The sequence below is a fragment of the Lepidochelys olivacea genome, assembly GCF_965140295.1.
Source record: "Lepidochelys olivacea isolate rLepOli2 genome assembly, chromosome: 8".
NCBI classification, from domain to species: Eukaryota; Metazoa; Chordata; order Testudines; family Cheloniidae; genus Lepidochelys; species Lepidochelys olivacea.
Window position 1 is genome coordinate 95,712,816 of NC_140418.1, and position 24,250 is coordinate 95,737,065.

Genomic DNA, 24,250 nt, shown 5'->3' on the forward strand with positions numbered 1-24,250 from the left:
ATCACCCTTTGGAGAATCCTCCACCCATTGCAAGGATAACCCCTGCAGATGGGTGCCACTGAAAGACACCACTGTAGGGCACTATCAGAAGGTAGCCCTCTGTCTTCCGTTTGGTAGAGAATGACTTCTCTCTTCCCTCTCCATGCGGAGTATATTAGCTCAAATAAACATCCGATTCTTTTCGGCATCTGTTGTGGCTCAACCTACACGCCCTTGGGAACTGGTCCCCTTAGGCAGCAGGGCTTGTTTACAGTTTTCAAAAAAGGTCTTGCCAGCTTGGAAGAAAGAAATCAGTGTGCAAATCCAATGCCTTCCAAGACCTTCCTGCACACTGCTGCCTGCCTGAATGCATTGCTTTCGCTACACTCCCACGCTCGTTTCACACTCGGCCCGTAAAATGACGTAGAGCATTGTTCAGAGGCAGCAGCCTGCTAAGGCACCACATGCTGACCCCACGCAATTCGCAACGTAGGAGCCACTAAGAGACAAGCTGAGTCATATAGCAAGGACACACACCAGAAAAACAAATGGACTAGAATGAAGTCCAATTTGGCTCTGGACGAACTGGATTTTGAGTGTTCTCTGGCAGCACGTACGATGCTGAACTATGATTTTGTTCAGCATTTGAGCCATGCTGTGCTCTAGGCAAGCAGGAGAAAGGTGGGGCCAAATCCAACCCTGGCATAAGTGGATCAGCTTCAGTTTGTTAGCTGAATGGCTCATTTGAAATGGACAGCCCAAGCCACAGGAGAAGCCTTTACCACTGACAAACATGGGTTTCTGGTCTGTGTCAGATCCCCTTTCTTCCCACCCTCATCTGTGTCAGATTCCTTTCCTCCTCTCCCCATCTTCGGGGACCCACTTAAATAACCCACCAAACAGCAATAAAGAATAGGGTCAATAGCACAACAGGTAACTACCTACCTTGCTTATTGCAAGCCTGTTGCGTACATGTGCAAGAGGTAACTCTTCCTCCGAGCATTGCAGTTCCAAGAGTAATTTTGTTGGTTTCCAACTGACTATTGTTACTGCCCCTGCGCTTGTTAATTTCTTAAGATCACCTCACAAAAGGATGCCCACAAAAGCTGAAATGAAAGTCAGCTTGTCAAGTCACTTGAAAACAAGTTGTGAAGCATAAGGATAATAAAAAAGGAGCACTTGCATGCTGGGGTTTGTGCAGAGATGGAAGGTTTCATTATACAGCCGTCCTACTGAGGATTCCAAAGTCCCTACTGATTACTTTGTGCAAAAAGAGCCTTAACACAGCATGCCCTAAATGCAAAGGTCATAATACTATTATCACATGTGTTGTAGCAGCTTTCATCTAGAAAGATTACAAAGCGTGGTGGGAAGCGGTTGGTAAACCTCACTGGCAGGCAGGCATTGCTGGGGTAGAGTAAAGTATGTGTTTAAACCTCACACAGGACCACCACACAACTGCTCGACAGCAGCAAGTTAATGCTTGACATTTGTGTAGCTTACAGTTATAATTTGCACACAAAACCAGAGTCTGTGATGCCTCTGCCATCTCCTTGGCCCTCCTTAAAAAAACCTGCGTCTTCCAAAAGGCCTGTAAATTCGGTCCTTCCCCCAAAGGGGTATTTTTAAAAAGCACCTGAAAGGGTTAAAGAACACAGGATGCCTGCTAGACAACTCCTCTCAGTCACTACCGGTTGCATCCCGTTCCCCATCCCCCATCTGTATGGTGGGTGGTTTTAATTAAAGCCCAGTCCTGCACCACTATGGTCAATGCAAGTTTTTCCATGGACTTCAAAGTCAGGAGGATCATGGCCTCAGACTGTAAGCTCCTCAGCACCGTAAGACACCTCTTGCGTTTGATAATTAATAGTCTCCAGCAGCTCCTGAGGTTGAAACAGGAGCAGATTTTCAAGAGCAGATTTCCAGGCCAGATTTTTGACCACTTAGCACCCGCAGCTGGGCCAGATTTTCACAACAGCTCAGCTCCCACTGAGGCACCAAAATACAAGTCTAGACATTCACGAGTTTCATTCAATGTGCGAGGAGTTCTTCTGAAAAGTACAGCCTCAATTTAATGAAAGGTTTAAGATTTTTGTCCAGTATTTCACCCAGTTGAGCTCTCTTATTGCTGAAATGCTAACAGCACAATTAGGAGTAATACACCCTGCTGGAATAATCAGTTAGCTGCAAAAATCTGGTTCTGGCATCTTCTTCTGGTGCCCACACCGTAGATTAATGCTACCGAATTGTAAATCCGCATCCTGCACCCACACAAGTGGCTTCCCCTGGCGATTTGCACACTATTTATGAAATTAACCAATACAGATCATAAGCGTGCTGTATGTGACATGCAGCATGTATACAGGCTGCATGGTTTCATGTTACATCCTCCTCCAGGGCACTTCACTGTGCCACATAGCACACCCAAAACCCAGAGCTTTCTGCTCCATGCAGAGCAAGTTTAAAAAGTTAATTAGTTTCACTAGAGCTAAAAGCCACCCTAAGTTACTTCCTCATCTAGGAAATGTTTGAAAGTTTTTGTCACTTTCCTTCCCAAGTCAAACACCAGCTGAAGCCAAAACAGAAAGCTGTGTAAAGTTCTGCATGGAGGCAGCTGTGTCAATGCAAAAAGGATTTAGCACTAAACGTGTGTACATCCCGCTGGCAGCGCTCTCTCAGCCGCCTCACCAAAACCAGGTGCTCCCCAGGATCAACAGCTGCCCCCTTTAACAGGCTTCTCACTTCCCAGCAAAACTACCTAACAGTTTAGCCTCCCAATCTCACCTCAGCCAGAAGGAGCTTCGCATTTGCTGAACAGGCCAGAGTAATGTTCCTCTGCAACAGACCAGAATTGTAACAACAGGATCAGGCATTGACCTGTCGTGAAGGAGGAATACCAGACCACCTGCTTGTACTTTTCACCCCCATGCTCTCTCTCACTCTTTTTCCTCTCCAGGCCTTTCAGGCAGAGCCCCTGCCAGAACTGTCCTTTGGATCAGAGGAAGCGGCACTCCCCTCAGTTTCTTACAAACAGTCAGCTGAAGTTTTCTTAAGGTGGCACCTATAAGTTCTTCCAGATAGCTACTTTGCTTTGTTTACTGGCCAATTCTTTGACTCGCTGGCTCTACTTTCGAACTCAGATTTTTGCTTCCCCTAAGCTTTTTCTCCTTAAAATATTATATATATATATATATCTATCTATCTCACACACACACACTCACTCTATTGGACCTTCAGTAAGACACAATATTCATGAGAAACTGCTACAAATGTGATTAGGAACAAAACTATCAGTTTCAAAATTAAGTCACCCAGTACAAGTAAAATTATAAAAGGAAATGGTTGTCAGACAAGGCTTCCACAGGTATGACACAGAGATACCCAGATCTAACACCTACATGTGTCATTTGACAGAAGTATTAAGAGAGAAGGTTGAGCAGACTTTCGGGAATTGATTTTCTTTTAATCTTTTTTCAGGAAGCAGCTAGTCTGTGAATTCTAATGTTTTTCCACCTGTTCCTCAGCTTTGGGTTTAAGACCTTAAGTTTGTAATACACTGTGCATTTGCAGTGGAGTTTTTATTCCATCTCCCACCTTGAATAAAATAAAAGTTCAGTGGGCTATCCCAGGTTAGCCCTGGATTCCTTATACATGTGATGTATGTGACCCCACTGAAAGTGTTAACTTGTAAATGCCAGCTTTGAGAAACTGCTTGATCAGCTATCTTGAGGGTGGTCCATTGTTGCCGAGCAATGTCGGTTTGTTCTGATGACAATGTTTGTAAGGTGGGTGGGAAACTTGAACGGGTGCAGACTTTAGCAGGCCTGAACTGGTTGTCTTCTGCAGTTTAATTTATCTCAATCTTGTAAATTTACCTCTGGTATCTAAGGGGTACAAATCCACACAGCTTTATTGGCTTCAATGGAGTTATGCCAATTTACAATAGCTGAGAATCTGGCCCTATTATTATTATTGAGCTAAATATAACAATATTGATTATTAAAAACAAAAAGGTACAAGAGATAAAATACTCTTTTCACAGTGTCATTGCAAGAGAGGTAGAAAGAATCAATGGAGCTTACAAGGAAGAGGAGAATGGCTGTTTTTGTAACACACCATACAGCCTCTCTAGGAGCCAAATCAACTTTATACAAATATATATTGAGCCATATTCTTACACTCCTTTAAAAGGAGCCTTGGAAATAAGAAAATTAAAAGATCTACACTTTTATACACACATGGCTTAATTTTTACCATTTGATTTCTAATGCAGACATTAAATTCAAACTGGAAACAAATGTGCACTTTTTTTTTTTTAAATATACAGTGAGAGTAATTACCCATTGGAACATCTTCCCACAAGATGTGGGGGAATCACTGTCACTAGGCATCTTTAAATCAAGGTTGAATTAATAACTTTGATGCACATGCATAAGCGTCTGCCGCATCAGGGCCTTACTTTGGTATTTACTATGGTAAATAGTTCGGGGGGCGGGGGGGGGACGGGAGTTAAATTATGTGCTAAGTGTTTGCAGGCTTGGGGCCTAAAAGCAATAGTCTGTTCAACTATAGATTATTGGGTTGGAGACAGGAGTCACTTGAAGTTGCGTGGCTTGTGCTGTGCTGGAGACCAGACTTGGTGATCAGTGGTCCCACCTGGCTGCCCAGGAAGCACAATTGATGAATGGTTTCAGAGTAGCAGCCGTGTTAGTCTGTATTCGCAAAAAGAAAAGGAGTATTTGTGGCACCTTGGAGACTAACCAATCTGATGAATGAACATTCACCCGCGGTTTCAGTTTTTAAAGTTGCCGTTGTTCAGAGGTTCAAGAAGCTGAACAGCACTAACCTCCCCTGACATGATCCAGGGAGGCCAAAGCTGACTACTGAGTAAATGTGTCCATTTTTAGCCTGCTGAGAAGGTGGGGGGGTGGTTTTCTACTTAGATATTCTTTACTCTTGAGCGGTTGGGGCTTTTTGTCGGGTGTTGCCTGACTGCACATCTTTTGCCAAGGCTTAAAGAAAGAGCGATCAGAGCATTTTATAACTGGGGACAAAACTCAGCAGGGAAATAATGTTAAAATCTCCACAGGAATTATTCTGTGTTTTCAATTTCGCTTGGTTCTGTTTGTAAGGGGACATCAGTGATTTAATAATAAAATCAGACTGAAGTCGAGTTCTAACTTACAGTTAACTCTTACAGTTACCGTAACAATAGCAACAAGGATCAGAGGAAAATAGTGGATTGCTTTTCAGTTTATTTTATGCATTTAATAGCCCTTTGACTAGTCATTGTTTCCCCTGGATCAGGTCCTAATGGACTCCACAAAGGATGCAAGTCAATGGAAAGACTCCTATTGACTTGAGGTCTGAGTGATTAGGGTCTGATCCACAGCCACCCATGTATTCTACAATTAGAGCCATCTTAGGGACCCCAGTTTCAGTGCAGTTGTAACTGTATATTTAAGATAGTCTGGTCTCCCCAGGCAAAGCCACAATGTCTTATAAACATGGTCAGAGCACATTGTGTGGCCACTGCATCCCCTAAGAGGTCTGTAACAGGCAAAGTTTTTGGGTGCTTCCAGAGTGAGGATTTTAAAAGAATTCTCCCACCATCTGTGCTAACAAGGGTGGGAGTGCTGAAATACCCCAGCCCCCAGAGTTTTCAAGACCTAACATGCTCCAGGGATATGTACTGTTTCTTTAAGTCTGGCACAGGAAGCCAAGCAGGAGTGGGGCTGAGGGAGGTTCTAGGCAGAAGAGATTACAGCGAAGCAAAGACTGGTTTTAGGAACAGCGCTGTTTTCCTTCGTCTAATTCCATTAGAGTTCCTTGTTCAGTATTAGTAGAAAGTGTCTGATTATTTTGCCAATGTCATGGGTCACTGGGCTCCGCCATTTTACCCCATACCATCTAATCTTACTCTGCAAATCCCTGCTTGAAGAGCTTAACCTCTATTCTCTTCATAGGCCTCTCCCCTCCCACAGAAAGCAAAAAAAGTCCTGAAGTGAGTCTGTTTTTCCACATCGGTCTGCAAAGGGAACATTAGGTAGCAAACAACAGAAAGGTAAGAACATAGGACAGGTCATACCTGCTTGGACCCATTCCTGTGCTGAAATGGTTCATCTGAACGCTCGCCATGGGAAAGGGGCAGGGCAGTGCTATTTTGCCTTCACGGCTGCGTTTGCATCGTTTTGGTAGCCGGCAAGAAATCTCCGAAACAAGCCAGGATTGGGGGAGCCTGCTACATGTCCGTATCCATGAGACGGACGCAGAGTAAGAACCATGTTTGAAACAAAAACGGGGAGCATCCAATCGCCCAGGATCAATGTGCTTGCTTCCAATCAACCCTGTTTTGCAGCACTAACCTGGCTGTTCCTGAAGGGCGGGGAGGGCCATAGGTTGGCTTTGTCTCTTTATACGCTGTGGGCCTGATTCTCCACTGCCGTGCACCTAGCATCATCACCTGTGACAAATGGATACCAAACCAGAATGGGAGCATTTTACACCCATTCTGCACTGGTGTAAGTGATGGTGAACAGGAATGGAGCACCAGGCCCTGCCTATCCCACCCCTTACCACGAGGATATTGTTTTTGCATTGAAATGTGGAGGCAGTGTGGCCTAGTGGACAGAACACTGGACAGACTCAGGAGATCTGGTTTCTATTCCTTGCTCTGCCACTGGCCTGCTGGGTGACCTTGGTCAAGTCACCCCCGCCCCCCCACACACACACACTTTGTGTCTCATTTTCCCTACCTATAAAATGGGGATGCTGTTGCTTTGTAAAGTACTTTGAGATCTACTGATGAAGAGTGCTACATAAGAGGTATTAAGTTCCCCGACATACTATAGGATGGCTTTTACTGTCTTCTTCAGGTTATTAAGATAAAGGACCACCAGTTGGACATCTTTTCTGCAGCCCCTTTGAGATGTTGAAAACCAAAACAATGTTCTATGAGGTGGCATTTATATGGCATGTTTTCAGGCATGGAACAATCTCCGAGCAGAGACTCTTTCATATGTTATCCTTAAATCCTAACCAGCCCGTTAATCCAGTTTTAGCTATAGACACCATGGAATGAAGACCTGAGCTTCTAATCTTTGAAGTGTATTGAAGAACCCAACACTACCTGCCCGTGAACCAAGAAGATAAGGTAGACCATGAAATCCCTAGTCCTTTTGACAGAATTTCACGCCGGATGGAGTTTTGGACCAACTGAGGGTCAGCATTTAGAAAGCCTTGGTAGGTAAAACAACTTTATGACTTGCCCAACAAATACAAAGGTGGATCCCAAGCTTAAGGAGCAACCTTTGGATCACTCATATTCTGTGCAGGTCTTTCAGGCTCTCAGTCCATGAGGAAGCCACTCACCACCCAAGAACCTGCCCTCGGTATCTAGGATATCCCTCATCAGCCACTTCTAAAGCCATGGGGGGCATTATGCTGCATCTGTTATATAGATTAGCCCCTACTCACTGAGTAGTATCGCGGAGGTCAATGGGACTACTCACCTAAGTGCTCCTCTACATGACTAAGCACGGCACAATCAGTCCCTCAAGCCTTGTCTAGGCTAAGTTACCCACTGCTGACAATGGCTGACCACAGGTTGTCATCACCACTTCTGAAATGGTGCTGGGCATGCAGTTTGTCCTGGTTTATGCACTAACCTGCATTCAGCACAGGCTCAGCTGCAGCCATCAGGGATATTTTCTTAGCACAGACAAGGCTTTAGTATTCTCATATCAGCCCAAGGGCAATGCAACTCAGCAGCATTTGTCCTACTGTCCCTCTTCCACAGAGCCATAGAAAGTGGAAGTTAGAGACTGAGGGAGGGATGGACGGTCAACCCGTAGCGTCACAGCTAATCTACCTCCCTGCCTCTGCAGGCTGGCTCCCTACAGAACGGCTCTTTCAGGATTAGGAAGACCTGTTCTAGACCCTCCGAGATCTCCCTCTACCCCAAGAGATGTTGCCATTAGATATTACTGGACAAGCCACTAGGAGTCCAAGATACAGACTGGCCTTTGCCTTGTTTTGTGCTCAGTGTTTCAAACAGTCCCAAGCTGGAATTCAGGTGAGATCACAGCCTGCCTTCCTCCTCTCCCGGACCGCAATGTGCTTTGGCCGTCTGCTGTTAGCGCCACTCGTGCTACCTCCCCATAGTTGATTCATCCACAACTCTGGCCCTGGAGCCACTTCTTTTCAAAACAGCGCAACTGCATGCTGGGCAGGTGGCAAGCTGGGATCGCTACTAGTGAGAGGTTATGTTCACTACTAAAAATTCTAGTGGTTTCTCGATCACTGCTTGCTTGTTAGACGCCTCCATCCCAGTATCTCTTTCATCAGGCTAAGTTCTTTGGGGCAAGCACTGTAATTTATTATGTGCATGCACAAGACAATAAGGCCCATCCTAGCTGAGGGCTCCAGGCGTTACTGCAATTTAAAGTATTAACAAGATGACCAGCCAACCAGTGATCCTGTCTATGACCCCAGGCTCCTTCTTCCAGAAACGTCAGACCAATCTCCTTGCACTTTGACAAGCCTAGTTTTAAAAAAAAGTGTCCCAACCAATGGAGTTTGCGCCAATTTTCTCGCATCTCACAGTCCTATAAATAGATAAGCCAATTGGTGTGTTGTTTCCACTTGCTTTCACATCAGGCACATTCCTGCCTGAAGATACAGGGAAAAGAAAGTTTCATAAAAATAATTCAACGCAAAAAACTCTATTGTGTTCTAAACCTCTTCTTTCAGTAGTCTTGGGAAGCTACCAGAGAAATTACATTAGATTGCTTACGTCTCTACAGTGTGCTTGATGTTCAAACAGTAGTCATAAACCAAGCCTCTCTCACTGGACTGTTTTTGCATTTAAAGCAGAACTCTACCTTCCAACCAGATTTGAACTGATTCCTGCTCTGTGTTTCCAGTCGTGGGAATATCCTTCCACATGCATCACACACTGTACAAACACCGCACCGGCCCTGATCCCACATCAGGTGCCACATGCAAGGATCCTGTGCCTGCATCAGTGCAGGACCAGGGCCCTATTGCATACTGGGATTCCCACACTGGAGTCCCAAGAAACCTGAGGCAACCAAAACCTGCTTCTACTCACCAGCTGCTTAAGGAGGAGCCTGAGCTCAGAGTCAAACCGTGGCCCCCTGCACAAAGCCCAACTAGAAAAGGTTTGCACAGGGAATGTCCAAGGAGTGCAGAGAAACTGACTCCTCCTCCCATATCCACAGTGCCAGGCTCGAGCCTGGGGTGGGGAGGCAAAGCAGCTGCTACCAAGTTATGCACCATGTGAAATTAGAGCCAGGTGAACTTCAAATGCAATGCAAAACTAATGCAAAACTCTGACACAGCTCTTCTGACCCCCCTACACCAAGTTGGCTGGGACTATGAGCCTGCTCCTGTTCTCCATCTCCTCTGCTCAGCCAAGCCTCAGAGGCAGAGAACTCCCAAAACCCACCCCACAGATTCTCACCCCGTGGGAGGCAGTGGAAGGGACTCTGAGCTACTCAGGAGCCAGTTGCAAGTGGCTCTTTGAGATGAAGACATCCCTCCTATCTGATACAGTGCCAAGTTATATCAGCCCCCACTGGCACAAGGGTTCCTAGCCACAGAAAGCCCACCTGGAAGACTGCACAAGGCCCCTGCAATCTCTGCTCTCCTGAGACCTGCCACAAGAGCAAATAAGGTCAGCCAGGAGAACATGAGAAGGAGCCAGAAGATGCAATGATTCAGTACATCCAAACCAGACAGACTGGGCAGCCTCTGGCAGTGCAGCTATGGAGACCTGGCCACAAGTCAAAACAGCACTGCCTCAGCTAAGCCCCTCAATGCAGACACCTCCCCCTCCCCACACCCCCGGGGTCAAATCCTCCCCAGACACGCCTGCTCCCAAAGGTGCAGAGTTCCTGAACTGACAGGGCAAGAGATATCAAGCAAGCCCTGTGTATGAAGGGAGTACCCAAGAATAGTAGTAGACACAGAGCAACATCTTGCACAAGCCAGTCTTATCATGGCTTCAGGTAGCAGGGGACAGGTGATGTGTTACTCAAGCAATCATTAACTCCGAGACAGGGCACAGAGCTGATGCAGTACATCATACGTGAGACTTCAGTGTCTCAGCATGCTCTATCCAGCAGAGACCCGCCTCTGACCCGCAGCCGAAGATGGCATGGGCTCTTTGGCACCACATCCAATGCCGTAACACCAGTCTGTATCAGTGAACCAGAGATTAGCTGTGTAGGTTCAGGGTACCTTTGTTTAGTATATTTCTGATTTGCCAGAGCTCTGTGGTAAATATTGGAAAAAAAGAACTGTTCGCTAAAACTGGCGCTACCCTTATTTTGTCATAGCAGACAGACAAGTGCTTGCAGTAGCTATCAACGTGCTATTGATTGCATGCCATCCATCTGGCTCGGGTTTCAGCTGGAGTACACTTCCTTCAGTCCCACTGCATCTCTTGAGAGGTGCCGTTTCCAGAACGTTTTATGGCATGCTTTTCTTTTGCACAGGCTTGTTTACAATGTGGACGGCTTTATGACTGGGGAAAGAAAATAACCTCCATAATCATGCACTACCATCAGCCCTCATTATTTACTCTTAATGATTTTACAGTATTTTAACATTAGTCCCTGAGAAATTTTAGTTGTCCCAAGGAGAATAGCTGCTTGTAACCATTTGCTAATTACAAGTATGAATGTCAATTAATTCATTTAGCTAATTATCCACTCTATGAGCATCATGCACCAAAGAACTGTAAAAGACAGGCATATGGTGATAGATTGGAAACAAGAACATAGTGTGTGTGTCTGTGTATTCATCCAGTAGACTGGGGGGACATGTGTATGTTTAGTTAGCATGCCAGAACACCCCAGATGAATGTATTTAGTCAGTGTAATAGCTAGGGGAATACAACTGCTATAAACCATAATTACAGCATTATGCTAATTGTGCCTGAAAAGCATCAGACCTATCTTTGCAACTTTTGTTTGGAGACTTGAGCATAGGTCAAGCATCTAAAGTGTTTCTAATTGTGCTGCTGCCTTCAACGTGGGGGGGGGGAAGGAGAAACTGTTTTCAATTGCATTTAGCAAACCTCTCAAAAATAATCACTTGTCGCTCAAACAAACAGCCTAACAAGGAAAAGGAAGTCTCTCACAAGCCTAATTCCAAAGAGATGTAAAAGTTAAAGTGGAAGGTTATGAGCTGTAATTTTGCTTTATGTTTTTACATGGTATCTTTGGGGGGAAAGCATGGAACAAGCCAATAGGAAAAGCAACACCTCAAAAAAAAAAATAGTAAGCCTGTTTGCTGCCCAAGACGACATGACAAATTAGTGTAAGTCTCTAAAGGGAAATCATCATTACAAGTTGGTGTGCAAAATTAACTGTGATGCATTAAAGGAGAGGTATTAGGAGATCAAAAGAATTATTGATTCTTCCTCCTGCTCTCTGAAAGTCACAGGACAAAGAACTGCAAGTTTTTTACTAAACCCGATCAACTCGTGTTCAATGAGATTAAAGTTTTCTATTACAACAGGACAATAACGGGTTTCCAGAAGGAATCTCTAATACAGTGTTCAAAGAAAAATCACACACAGTAATGCGGTCTTCCTCCCCTCCCCCCACATCTGAATGCTCCTAAACATTAAAGCAGACAAGGTTCAACAGAGAACTCCAGTTACAGACTAACCACTTGTAGAGGGTAACAGATAACTTCCAGATCGGAATTCTAAAGACTCTGGAAGGACTGGTACCAAAGTCTGCCTGTGAAGTAACACCACTGGCCCTCAGTGGAGGTATTCGGGACTGATCCTGGTGGTGCTACATTAAAATCAAATGTTGTTAGTACGGATTTACCTGGCTTTAATGAAAAATTTGACCAAGGACTTCCACAACTAGAAAATCCAATTCAGTGAGGGTGACCTACTAGCAAACAAGCCGACTGCATGTGTGTGATCCAAGGTAAAATAAAAAATGCAGCTTGCAAAAATATTTGCATTGCTAATCAAGGACCAGGAGCACTAGTAAGAACGTTTCTCTGAGTGGGAATAAACTCTCACATTAGATGGTCTTTGACTTGGAAAAAAAATATGAACTGCAAAGAACAACAACAAAATGTTTTGCTAGGGCTCTTTATACATCCCAGAGGAATAGTAAAGATAACTCCAAGTTGCGTTTGGGTTTTACATTTGAAATAGCAGGTCCTGATTGGGTAGCTTTGGTAAGACTTTTGGCGGGTTGTGATCATGACTTGGCAGATGATGCCAAACATGAGCTCCAGCTCTGCTAGCCCCACAGTGAGGGAGGAGGAGATAATGAATCCTGGGATTGAGTCCCTCCGGGAAAGGCAAAGGGAGTAAGGGGGGTTATATATTTCTCATCTAAAACAAGCTGACTGGTTTTCAACTGCTGAGGCCATTGCCAGACATTAGAAGGTGCAGGAAGGGGCACCAACTGGCTTCTCATTTCCTTTTGAGCATGGAGTTGTGTGAAACCAGCCCATTGGGCAAGGGGACTATTTACAAAGGAAGCTTTTTACTACTCTCTGGAATGAAGCATGGAAAGGCCCTCACGGAGGGCTCTCCGTGGAGCCAGGAGCAGCTCAAGCACTGTTTGTAAGTATTCACGGCCCGCCATACAGTTTCCATATCCAGATGTGGCCCTTGGGCCAAAAAGTTTGCCCATCCCTGACCTAGAGGGTTGGAGGGGTATAGAACTCATCTATATAGGTTGAATTCTGAGGCAGCAGTGGTCTCTGACTATGGGTTTGTCAAGTGCTTATTACGCAGGGGCCCTGCTGAGCTGGGAACTTTACGGACTCTACTGTAATACAAATTAATAAATACTCATAATAAAAAAGTCTCTGCTGTCACTAATCCAACACTTTATACCAAGAATTTTTTTTAAGATTAAAAAAAAAAAGCAGCCAAAATTCAAGTCTCATCCAGAACATCTCTACTTCCACCAGGCACAACTACTGTTAGACTAATCTTTTAAAAAGCTGCCTGCAAACGTTTATGACCACCCTACATTAGAACCACTACGTGTGGCATTACTCCTCTGGCCACCGATGGGTCTAGAGATACTAGTGGTGTGTTTTATTCTCTCTTTTTGAAAGAGGGAAGAACTGACTGAACAACGTTATTTGAAAAATACCCAAAAAGGTCAGAATCTCTTTGATGCTCACAAGTTACTTGTGACTAAAGCCAATTACTCTGCATAAATTAAAACTCCTTCATTGCAAGTGCTGGAACTCAGCTAACTACAGGGCAAAATATTGGATTTTGTGCTCTTGTGAAAAACTATCATTATTTCCCAGATGTGCCGGTTCTTCCGTGGGATCATTCATCAGTGGGCTTCTCGCGCAAAGAAATCGAAATTTAATGATGTCATGACACTACTGATTAAAATTGTTAATTACTTTTGAGCGAAGACTCTGACCTATCAGCAGTTCCGTTGATTCTTAGAGTATGTTAAACAAGAAAAAAAATTTAAGTCATGTTCATTGGCTCAGTAGAAGGTGAACAGAGTTGTACAGACATTCTGATCTTTAATGAAAATCTCAAATAACCTTCAGCAAGCAACAAGACAAAGTAAATTCTCTCCATTCTCAACCCCTCACCCAGCCAAGCACCATGCTGATTGCTGACTGAACGACTATATACACATTACCTAACCCCCATGGGCTGACTGCAGGCTTTGAACCCAGGACCCAAAAGTGAGAGCCTTTACGACTTAGTTTAGCCTAGGTCCATCAGCTGGAAGCAGCAACACACACAAAACTTGTATATGGATCAGCCACTAGAAGCAGACAGAGACTCTCTTCCGGAACTAGCCTAGGTTATATGCAGCAGAACCAAGTGCAGAACCATCCTCATCCTTCACACAGAGCTGCAGCCGCAGGAGAACATCCCATCAAGAGAAACACAAGTTGGCCTTTTCAGCGCCGTTTAGAATCAAGGAACATCTGTGTTCATTGGACAGAATCTACTCGGACGCGCTCATTGGGAGCGGACCTGAACAGCAGCCAGCCAGGCCAAAGCATTTCAAATGTGGGTCCTCAACTCATAAGCGCCGACTCCGTGAAAAATTAGTGGGTGCTCTGCACCCACCGGCAGCCAAGCTCCCCGCTCCGCTTCACTTCCTCCTTTGCCTCATCCCCTGAGCGCGCCGCGTCCCCACTCCTCCGCCTACCTCCCAGTGCTTGCTGGCGCCAAACAGCTGTAGCAAGCTCCAGGAGGACAGGGGAAGGAGCAGGAACGTGGCTCGCTCAGGGGAGGAGGCGGGGCCAGGGTAGGGATGGAGTTGGGACAGGAACAGGGGCAGTGGGGGGGACAAGCACCCACTGGCGCCAGTAGAAGTCATTGCCTATGATTCAAATCATGCAACTAACTCCACATGAAGCATCTCACTACATGGCTTGATTTGCAGAGGTACAAACACCCTGAAGCCACTGGCTTGAGTACCTAGATGCTGCAAGGTCAGGAAGCAATAGGATTCACAGAAGTTTCATTTAGCCAATTCTTTGCATAATGCTGAAGGTAGCCCACTTGTTCTAATAGGAGCCAGGGGTCCTCAGTACCTCTGAAAAAAGCCAGGCAATCTAGTAATGTCTTCACTCAGAAAAGAGGGTGTACTCTTAATGCAAGTTAGCTAACAGCAGGATTGGACTCCCCCACCACAGATAGAGTTAAGATGACTAGGGGGAGTCTAGCCTAACTCGACTTGCTAACGCATTCAGAAGCTGCAAGCGGCCGTGTCTTCACTAGGATTTTGCCTCGTGTTAGCGAAGCTAAGACGAGTTTCTCCTAACGAGACTCGGAGGGAAACTCTGCGGGACTGCAGAAACCCTGCAGAATTCCTGCACGAGGTGGGGGGACGACCATGGCTCAGTGTGGGGGGGGGATTTCTCCCCAGAGACCAGGCATGGGGGGTACACAGGGTTACCTGTCACTACCCGCCCCGCATACCTGAAAGCCCAGAGCTGCCCAGCGGAAGGAAGCTACTAGTCTTGGCTCTGCTGCAGCCGAACACTGCCTCCTGGGTCCTAGTGCCAGTCTGGCTCCTGTGTTCTGGGAGCCTTCCTGTTTTCTGTGCACCAGTGAGTGCCTGTGGTGGGGCCCGGCTGGGTAAGGGGTGGGGAGGGGGAGGATACGACGGTAAGGGGGGTGACGGGATGAGACAGGGAAGAAGAGGAGTTGCGGGAATCGCAGAGGGAAGTGGGAGCCCGGCATGCAGCGTCCCCTCGGCAGCGGCTGGGGCTTCCCCGATGGCAAGCAGGCCCACCTAACCCGTACCCTGACAAGCCCTACCCCCCTACATCTGGGTCCCCCTGCTGAGCCCCAACCAGCTGCACCTGGACCCCCACCCCATCAACCCCATATCCCTACACCCGGACACTCCTGCCAAGCCTCATCTCCCCACATCCAGACACCCCCCACACACACACACTGAGCCCCAACCATCTTCACCTGCAGAATCCCACTGCCCCTGCACCCGGAACCACCCCCTCCCCCCCCCAACGAGCCTGTGCATCCAGATCTCCCCTGAGCTGCCCCCACCCTGAGTGCCCCACATAGAAACCTCTCACCCCACACCTGGATCCCCCCCACACACTAAGCCCCTCCACACTTGGATCCTGCAGGACTGAGCCTACCCACCCACACCCGGTTTGCCTGCTAGGGGTGCTGGAACAATTTATATAGTGGGGGTGCTGAAAGCCATTGAACCAAACCGTGAACCTGTTATAGAATGGAAACCACTTCAAGCTAGGGGGTGCTGCAGCACCCCCTGCGTCCCTAGTTTCAGCACCTATATGCCTGGCACAGAGGGGCAGGGTCCCAGGATGTTCCTGGAGCAGGCCCAGCCCTTGCATTGTCAGTGTCAGGTGGAGCCGCTGAGCCCCTGTACCAGGGGAGGTGGGGGCCTGCTGCAGCCACATTTATTTGTTGACAAATAAAATTTGCAGAATTTTAAAATATTGTGTGCGTATTTGGGGGGGGAGGAGGTGCAGAATTCCCTCAGGAGTATAGTGAAAACAAGGCCTTAGTTAGGCATCTGATGCTGCTGTCCTCATCTTGAAGCCTTTTTTCCGAATTTACAAGAGGACGATTCAGATGCTTTCCATAGCTATGAAGTACTGAGGTCACAATTGTCTGTCAGGAATCAGGGCCTGCAGCCAGTCTCTGGGCAACCTAATGAGCGCAGCTGCCCTGCCTAATTGGCTACAAGGAGCAGCAAACCGGCTCTAAAACCCAACAAGAGTTGCCAAGTCAGCTTATTACAAGCTACTTTTGGCTGTTTTCATGCAGTTGCAGCCTGCAGTTTTTTCCGCTGGTCTCTGAGGTCTGCCCTTTCCCCCCCCGCCCCGTTGGACTTCACCCCTTGGCGTTTTTTGCCCCAAACCCACCCAGCATCACAATGCATGGTTTCAAACCGCCACCCCGCTTATTTCTTGTGGTTTTCACAGGTTTTTTGGACCCAGTCCCACTGGTCTGGATGACAAGCTGCAGGAGGAGTTCAGCAGCTGCCCACAACAGGCACTGACTCCGTGGGTGCTCCGGGGCTGGAGCACCCACAGAAAAAAAGAAGAAAAAGAGATACTGGGTGCTCAGCACCTACCAGCCACCCACCGATCAGCTGTTCAGTGGCAGGCGGGAGGCGCTACCGGGGGAGGGAGAGGAGCGTGGTGGGAAGGGGCAGAGTGACGGTGGGGCCTTTGTAGGAAGGGGCAGAGTGGGGGCGGGGCCTCAGGGCACACACCCAGAAAGAAGAAAGTCATGCCTGTGTGGCCCAAAACACACTCCCACAGCTGCAAAAGCTCCAGCCTGGTTGTTCCAGCTCTGCCCCTGCCTGGCTTCATGCCAGGTAACCCAGTCTCCAGCTCAGATTCCTGACTGACTGTTGGTTTATCTTCTAATCCCTAGGCATGACTCCTGGACTACGGACAGTCTTTGTTCTGTGCTTGTACAGTACCTAGCACAAGGGGGTCCTGGTCATGACTAGGGCTCCTAGGCACAACGGTAAAAGCTCTCCTGCTATGTAACTGTGCATCACTATTGTAATTCATAGAACACACACGCTGGTCATCCAGATTGATGCGTCAGCGCAGGGCTGTTCCTTTCTGTGTTTTTTCTCTAAGGTTCAGTCTAGTTTTTGATGTCCCAAATGATGGGGCTTCTAACACTTCCTTAGGGTGGTGTCTATACCACAGCGTCCATGGCTCTGCCCCGTACTCTACTCCAGGACAGAAATAGGGTTTTGAGAGGCTTGTCTAGGTTTTCTGCAAGTGACCCATTACACTTGCACTGGAAATCATGTTCTCACACATGGTGAAGGCTGGACATAAGTACTACTCATCACCTGCACTTCTAGGAGGTCACTCTACAACACGCTGTTACTCCCCAGCTGCAAGAACTGTAGCTATACACAGAAAATGGTCTTCAGCCAACCACCCTTCCCCCGCCAAAAATAAAACCGTCTATGACTTGGAAACCTGATTACAAATGGTTTTATAGACATCTCCAAAAAGGCTCATTATCAAATGACAAAACCTACTAGCACATTAGTCTAGTAAATCAAAATCTTGGGTAGTCTACGCTAGCCTCTGAGACATCTGTATTTCTCGTGGAGATGGGAATCCTTACCACCGCATTAATCCTCCTGCTGCTAGAAGTCTCCTGCCCCACCCTGCATTCCCAACCAATCATGCCTTGAAATCCATGGAACCTTGTCTCAAACGCTGAGCAGCCTCCAGCAAGTTAGACAGCAGATCCAGCTAGCTAGTTGATGCAAGAGCAACCTTCCCAGTCTGCTGGCCCACACTTACACTTTTAGAAAGGGAGTACTTGTGGCACCTTAGAGACTAACCAATTTATTTGAGCATAAGCTTTCGTGAGCTACAGCTCACTTCATCGGATGCATACTGTGGAAAGCACAGAAGATCTTTTTATACACACAAAGCATGAACAAATGGGTGTTTACCACTACAAAAGGTTTTCTCTCCCCCGTCCCACTCTCCTGCTGGTAATAGCTTATCTAAAGTGATCACTCTCCTTGCAATGTGTATGATAATCAAGGTGGGCCATTTCCAGCACAAATCCAGGGTTTAACAAGAACGTCTGGGGGGGAGGGGGGAATAGGAAAAAACAAGGGGAAATTGGTTACCTTGCATAATGACTTAGCCACTCCCAGTCTCTATTCTCTATATATGCTGGAAATGGCCCACCTTGATTATCATACACATGGTAAGGAGAGTGATCACTTTAGATAAGCAATTACCAGCAGGAGAGTGGGGGGAGGGGAGAGAAAACCTTTTGTAGTGGTAAACACCCATTTGTTCATGCTTTGTGTGTATAAAAAGATCTTCTGTACTTTCCACAGTATGCATCGATGAAGTGAGCTGTAGCTCACGAAAGCTTATGCTCAAATAAATTGGTTAGTCTCTAAGGTGCCTCAAGTCCTCCTTTTCTTTTTGCGAATACAGACTAACACAGCTGTTACTCTGAAACTTACACTTTTGTATCATGGCCGACAAAAAGGCACGTTTTCCTTGCTATCAGTGCATCTTGGACTCTTTCAGAGCCGGTACGACATGTTGGATCACTTTTAGCTAACGTGTGCCCGATACAACAGGAAGCAATTGTTATATTTTAAAGGATTTTTCCCCCACCAGAGCCAGGAAGACATGATTCAAAGCTAGGCATGTGTAATTCTTCTCTCTCACACACACACAAACCACATCTCATGCTTGACTTAACTTCCATATATCCTGTGTGTATATACGGTATTTGCACATGCCAATAGCCAGCGAGGCCTAGCTAACCACAGGCATGCACAAATACCCCTCTGGCACGTGCTTATCAATGTTTACACCTGTAAATTGGATATGTGAAAATGCACAAGCATAATTTCACACACTTAACTTTGCATGCCTGAGCCAGGCTTTCAATCAGCTACTCTTGGCTACAGGGAACCTGGCCTCAGAGCGAGGCACTCGTGGGCAGCACCCACTCCTGCGCTAGTCTGTGTCTAGAGCGATATCTAAAACCTCCAAGCAATAACAAAAGTTAGCTGCCACACTGTGTGCCTTCAGTCAAGGCCTCGTCTATTGATTCCACCCCTGCTTTCACATACTTGCAATTAGAATCGGTACATTAGGGGACTGGCTGGCACAGGGTTCTATTCATGCACAGCGGGCACGCTTTCAATTTGCAGGATTTGTGTTTTAGAGAAGGGAAAGCCAAGAACGGAACAAGAGTAGCATCTCCAGGAGAGAGCACAGCACGTGTCCTCTGTACAGGCTGCAGCTGCTCGGAGAGCAAAATGGCTGTAGCCTCTACAGAGCGCTTAGCACACTAATGCTCCAGAACACAAAAAACAGACATCAGTTCCACAACTACATCTGCCCCGAGGTGTAGTAATAGGAGAGACAGCCTTTCACCTACAACTTGAATCCAGACAAACAGAGACCTCTCCAGTGGTTATCAGATAGTGATCTCAGTCCAGTTCTTGGAGGACAAGTTCCACATCACAAAAATCCACCACTTCGGTCAGGCCCACTGGGGGCTGTTTCCGAGAGGTGAAGAGCCCTGGCGGACGTGAGGCAGGGAGACCATAAAGACTCAAGCTACCTTTTCACCTGTTGGGGTGGGGTCCCATCCCATGGAACTGGCACCATCCCATTGCGCTGTGGGTGCACCCTGCTGTCTGGATAAATAGCGCTAGCTGCACAGAGCTGTCAATCCTGTAGACTTCGCCGGCATGACATTTATTTTAAAAGGAAAACAAAAAGGAAGGAGGAGGAGTGAATAACTTTAAAGTCTGAGCCACGTCTGTCATGCCACCCTTTCAGCTAGCTATTCCACACACTGAAAAGTTCTCAAACACCGACCACACAAGATAGCAGGAGGGCTAATTTCTCCTTTAGTGGCAGGGGGAAAAATTCAATTACAAGGTAACCTGTTTTTCCAACTCCTCCATTGATATTTATTTAATTTTCTAAATCCAGAGCTCATGCCCCACAATGAAAAAAAAAAAAAAAAAGACGAAGAATTCATTTGACATTTAGTCAGAGCTTGGATATGTAAAAAAGTTTTAGAAAACGGGAGGAAACACGCAGTTGGTTTGAACATACATCAGTGAACAACATTTCATCCGTGACAAAACAAAACTAACTTTACGGCCAGAGAAGACGACAAATGGGGTGCTGCAGTTTCAAACATCTGGCCATTCTCCATCACCAAGTCCAGCCTACATCCCCCTTCCTTTGTGGAGGGAGAGCAGGGTAAGAGAGTGGGAGCCAATGCACAGAGCTCTCTGTATTTCCACCTTCTCATTGGTGATTGAGGACTGATCTCACAAAGGCAAAGCACACAATACGCTCAAGCGCTGTGCAGTTGGGCTGCATCGGCTGGAGGCCAGAGACCTTCCCCCAAGCCTCATGTGGCCGACACCTCCATCAACCGATGAGCATCACAGGGGCTGTGGAGGAATCCTGAATGGTTCCTGCAGCACCACCACTTTTCCTTGCATTCAGCACCAAAGGGAGCTTGGAGAGCAGAAACAACAGAAGGGGTCAAAGACAGGGTACGGTCTTCTTAAAAAAACGTCTACGACACTTTATTCTGTCCTTAACTCGTGTGCAAGCCGTACTGCCTGCTACTGGATGCAATCAGAAAACACTCAACTGTGTCTCATAGCTCCTCAGCCATTAGCCGGCTTTTGTGCCCACATGCTGGGCATACGCAAGGCTAAGTAAAACATGAAAGGGTGCATGCAGTTACACACTCCCAATTGCCAGCACCTAACAAAGTCTCCTCTAGCTCAAGTGCTACAGGGCCAAGGCCTTTGGAGCAGGAGTCTCAGAGTTCTAGCCCTGCTCTCCCCACAAAGCTCAAGGGGCCATGGTGGTCAGCGGACAGGCAACTGTGGGCCAGCTCCTTTTTAAGGAAACAAAACCACTCACAACTTGGAATCATTTACCAACATCAGCCCTCAGCTCCAAGGAAGACCTGGGAACTAAAGTGCCTCCAAATAGAAACAGGAGGTAGTTTGCCGATTCCATTACCATCTGTGAAGGTGGCTTCACACAGATCAGCGCCCATGGCTACGCCCAGCCAGAGCAAACTCTGCTCCATCTCAAAAGCCATTGCTTGCAGCAGTAATAGGGGCACTCTGAGGCAAACCGGTCTGCCTGATAGGCTTTGTTCTCATGTTATTACCTAGAATGCTCTTCCAGCTCATTAACTGTTACAGCTGCGCTTCTGCCATAGTCCGTGTTCTAGGCTGGATGCACAAGCTTTCAGGGGCACTCTGTCCATACGACTCCTGAAAGGCTTTGTCCACATTCATTGCCATAGCTTAAGCAATGCTGAGCACTCATATCTCCCATCAGTGGAAGTCAGTCCCATCAGGATCAGGCAATTAGTTTCCAGGCCTGTAGTGTGTCTATTAATGGGATCAAGTACAACTCCACCCTGAAAATCCCTGTCTATCAGTCTGCCTTGTCAGATTGTTCAGTACACTTTGGTACTTGAGTAGATTCTCTACGGGCATTGGCTACAAACACTGGCCAGCCATTGCTAGCCAAAATTCATAAGACATTCCTTGAGCAGAGCACAACCAACAACAGATATTCAAGTTACCCCTTTATTTTGTAGCTAGATTATTCAGTTTCGATCTTATAAAACAGACCTTAAGTTGTACATGAGTTCTCTATTTGGGAACTTGTATTTCAGTCCCACTGGTTTGGGGAAAAATAAATGCTTCCTCTTTTGTTAGAAAGAGATTACAAATCTCAGTTGGGACCCAGAAGCTTTTCCCAGCCTCCTCTACAAACAGCATCTATGGACCATGTTAAGGCCAAACTCACTCCCCTCCCCTTCCTGAAAAACAAAAATGGAACAGAGATCAGCTCAAACCCATTACCTTACAGGTTCCTCCCTCAGGAATGCTCAGCTCACACTCTAGATCCTCCTTCCCAGAAAGCCACTCCCATCTCCCCAGTTATCCAGGTGAGTTAATAAGTCACCTGCCTCATTGACCTAGAAGAGCCCAATTATCCTTTTTCATGGGAGATCAACCTGTTAATATGACATTTCGGGCAAACACTGCCAGCCTACTGCACACAAGAGTCCTGTAATCTCAATGGATGTCCCTAAACCAAATGGGTGTGGAAACCAACCTCACCACTAGTGGCCCCCCTCTCCAAAGTCATGTTTTCAGGGAACACTAGGGGGAAGCTTCCTGGCTACACACCCTGTGGCCAGAAGGAATCGTCACATGGGTCCCTTCACCAGCTCTGAATTCACTTCAAACTGTGCAGGTTCCAGGCAGGAGAGGGAGCCTCAACAAAGACTGTGAGGAAGGGCTAGATCATCTGACCTAAGTTAGAGGGGAAAGAGTTTTTCCATCATGAAATCATCAGGCCAAATCCAGCCCAGATCAGGAATAATAATAATAATCTGAAGCAGCTATCCGAGGCTGCCTGTTTTGTGACCAGTGTGAAATGATTTCACAGTCTCGCTCAATTGCCTAGCAAAAAGGTTTCCATATCACAAAACATGGATCAGCACGGTTGTCAGCATTCCCAGCAAAGAGGTGAGGGACTGAATGGACCTTTGTGCCGGTTAAGTGGGATAACACATAGGTAGGGAAAGCTTACATACATAAGCCAAAGAATAGCACAGGAAGCAAACAGAAGAGTTCAGTCTATACGGGTGTCTCAGGCACCCCCAAGATGGATTAGGCAGGTGAGACTGAAATCCCCTTACTCCTAGGTAGTCTCTAGGTCAGGACAGAGGCCTTTCAACAGGGGAGTTTGCAATGCCATCATCCATGCAGTACCCTCCTCTATGGGCCCGTGCTTTGCATAAATGCTGATTTTCACACAAGGGAGAGAAAGATATATTTTTCTGGAAGCATTTTCGTGCCCAGACTGCATCTCCATTCCAGATTGCACCCAAAATTGAGGGGGGGAGGGGGGAAGGGAAGAGGAAGGATGCTCCCAGGAAGCTAACCCTCTCCCCGACAACTGCAACTGCTTCTTCCCTGGACTACTCTTTGGGCCCTCTCTTTGCATGCATCCTGCCCTCATGCCTGTGATGAGACACTGCTCCCGAGGAATGATTTGCTGCCAATTCACACCGGCCTTCTGCAATCTCCCAGCCCAGCTCCTCTTCCCTCCCCAGCACCTTTACATTTCAACAAACTCTGAGCATCTAAGTCACCACTAGAGACTATTTCCAAAGAGAGTACATTCTTCTGTAGCAAATATGCCTCCCACACCTGCCCCCAGCTTTCCAGTGCTTATATAACACTAGCAGAGGAACAAAGATTGCTCCCCAAATCATGGGGATTAAAAATGCCTCCAAATTACAGACTACAGTCAGGCACAGCAAATGGGTTTGATCATCCCTCACGCCACATAACCTCTCCCACAAACAGACCCTCCAAAGTAGGGGAAAGTCCTCCCTTTGGGAAAGGAAGTGGTTGTCCTCTGAAGTATCAGGCACGTGCCTCCAGGGGGCAATGTTGCTCCGAGCTTCTGAAGCTCGCCCATGGTGATGTTCTCAGGATGTTTTTTTCCCCTCTCTCTCCCCCCCCCCCCTTTTTCCTCCTCCCTCCCTAGTGCCAAATGTCAGCCTCAGGAGGAATTAGCCATCGCAAAAGCCCTGGGGAGGAGAAGAGAGCTAGGAATGCAGAAAGTGTCAGGGTCTCTTAGGCAGGGCATTACACTTCTCAGCTTCCCTCTCCCCATCACACCAGGCATTAATTTGCAGCTCCCAGGCAAGCCTGCAGGAGCTCTGATCCGGGGCGGGGGGGGGGGGGGTAGGGAGCGGGGGAATCTAGTTTCCACCCTTCCAGATATTTGGTGCCTCCTCCCTTTCTCTCTTCTCCCTTTGCAGCTTAATGTGCAATAAAAACAGCATTGACCCACCAATGCAGCTGATTTATTTTCGCCCCTCCCCCCACATCAACAAGCTATTACTACATTTCCCCGGCCCCCCACCCCACCCAAATCCCAACCACAGACCTCTCGGCAGCTGTGGCGGTTACTTGACCGAGAGAGAGGGGCTCAGCACTGGATTTTAATTATATCGGAGTACAACCATTTTTGAATGGGGGAAGCTGCCTTAGAGCTGGTCCCAAATTGAAGGAGTTTCCGTGCACGAGGAAACAAGATTTGGCAACTGCCAGGGTGATCTTTGCACTTGAGAGTCCCCTAGCTCCGCCCAGAGCGGCGGGAGCGGGGAAGGGGG

At 47.1% G+C, this 24,250-nt stretch overlaps 1 protein-coding gene across 4 annotated transcripts in view; it reads right to left on the reverse strand.

The window, feature by feature from the left end:
• ACOT11 (acyl-CoA thioesterase 11) overlaps positions 1-24,042 on the reverse strand; it is an 87,269-nt gene extending 63,227 nt beyond the window's left edge. The window contains exons 1-2 of one of the 4 annotated variants that reach the window (XM_084637591.1): positions 2,764-2,982; positions 925-1,085 (exon numbers count right to left, since the gene is read on the reverse strand). The gene's annotated coding sequence lies outside the window, so the exon portion shown is untranslated. Of the gene's footprint in view, positions 1-924; positions 1,086-2,763; positions 2,983-14,959; positions 15,027-24,024 lie in introns of those variants that run through there. The other 3 variants (XM_084637593.1, XM_084637592.1, XM_084637590.1) reach the window with 3 other exon arrangements.
• Positions 24,043-24,250: the final 208 nt, after the last annotated feature.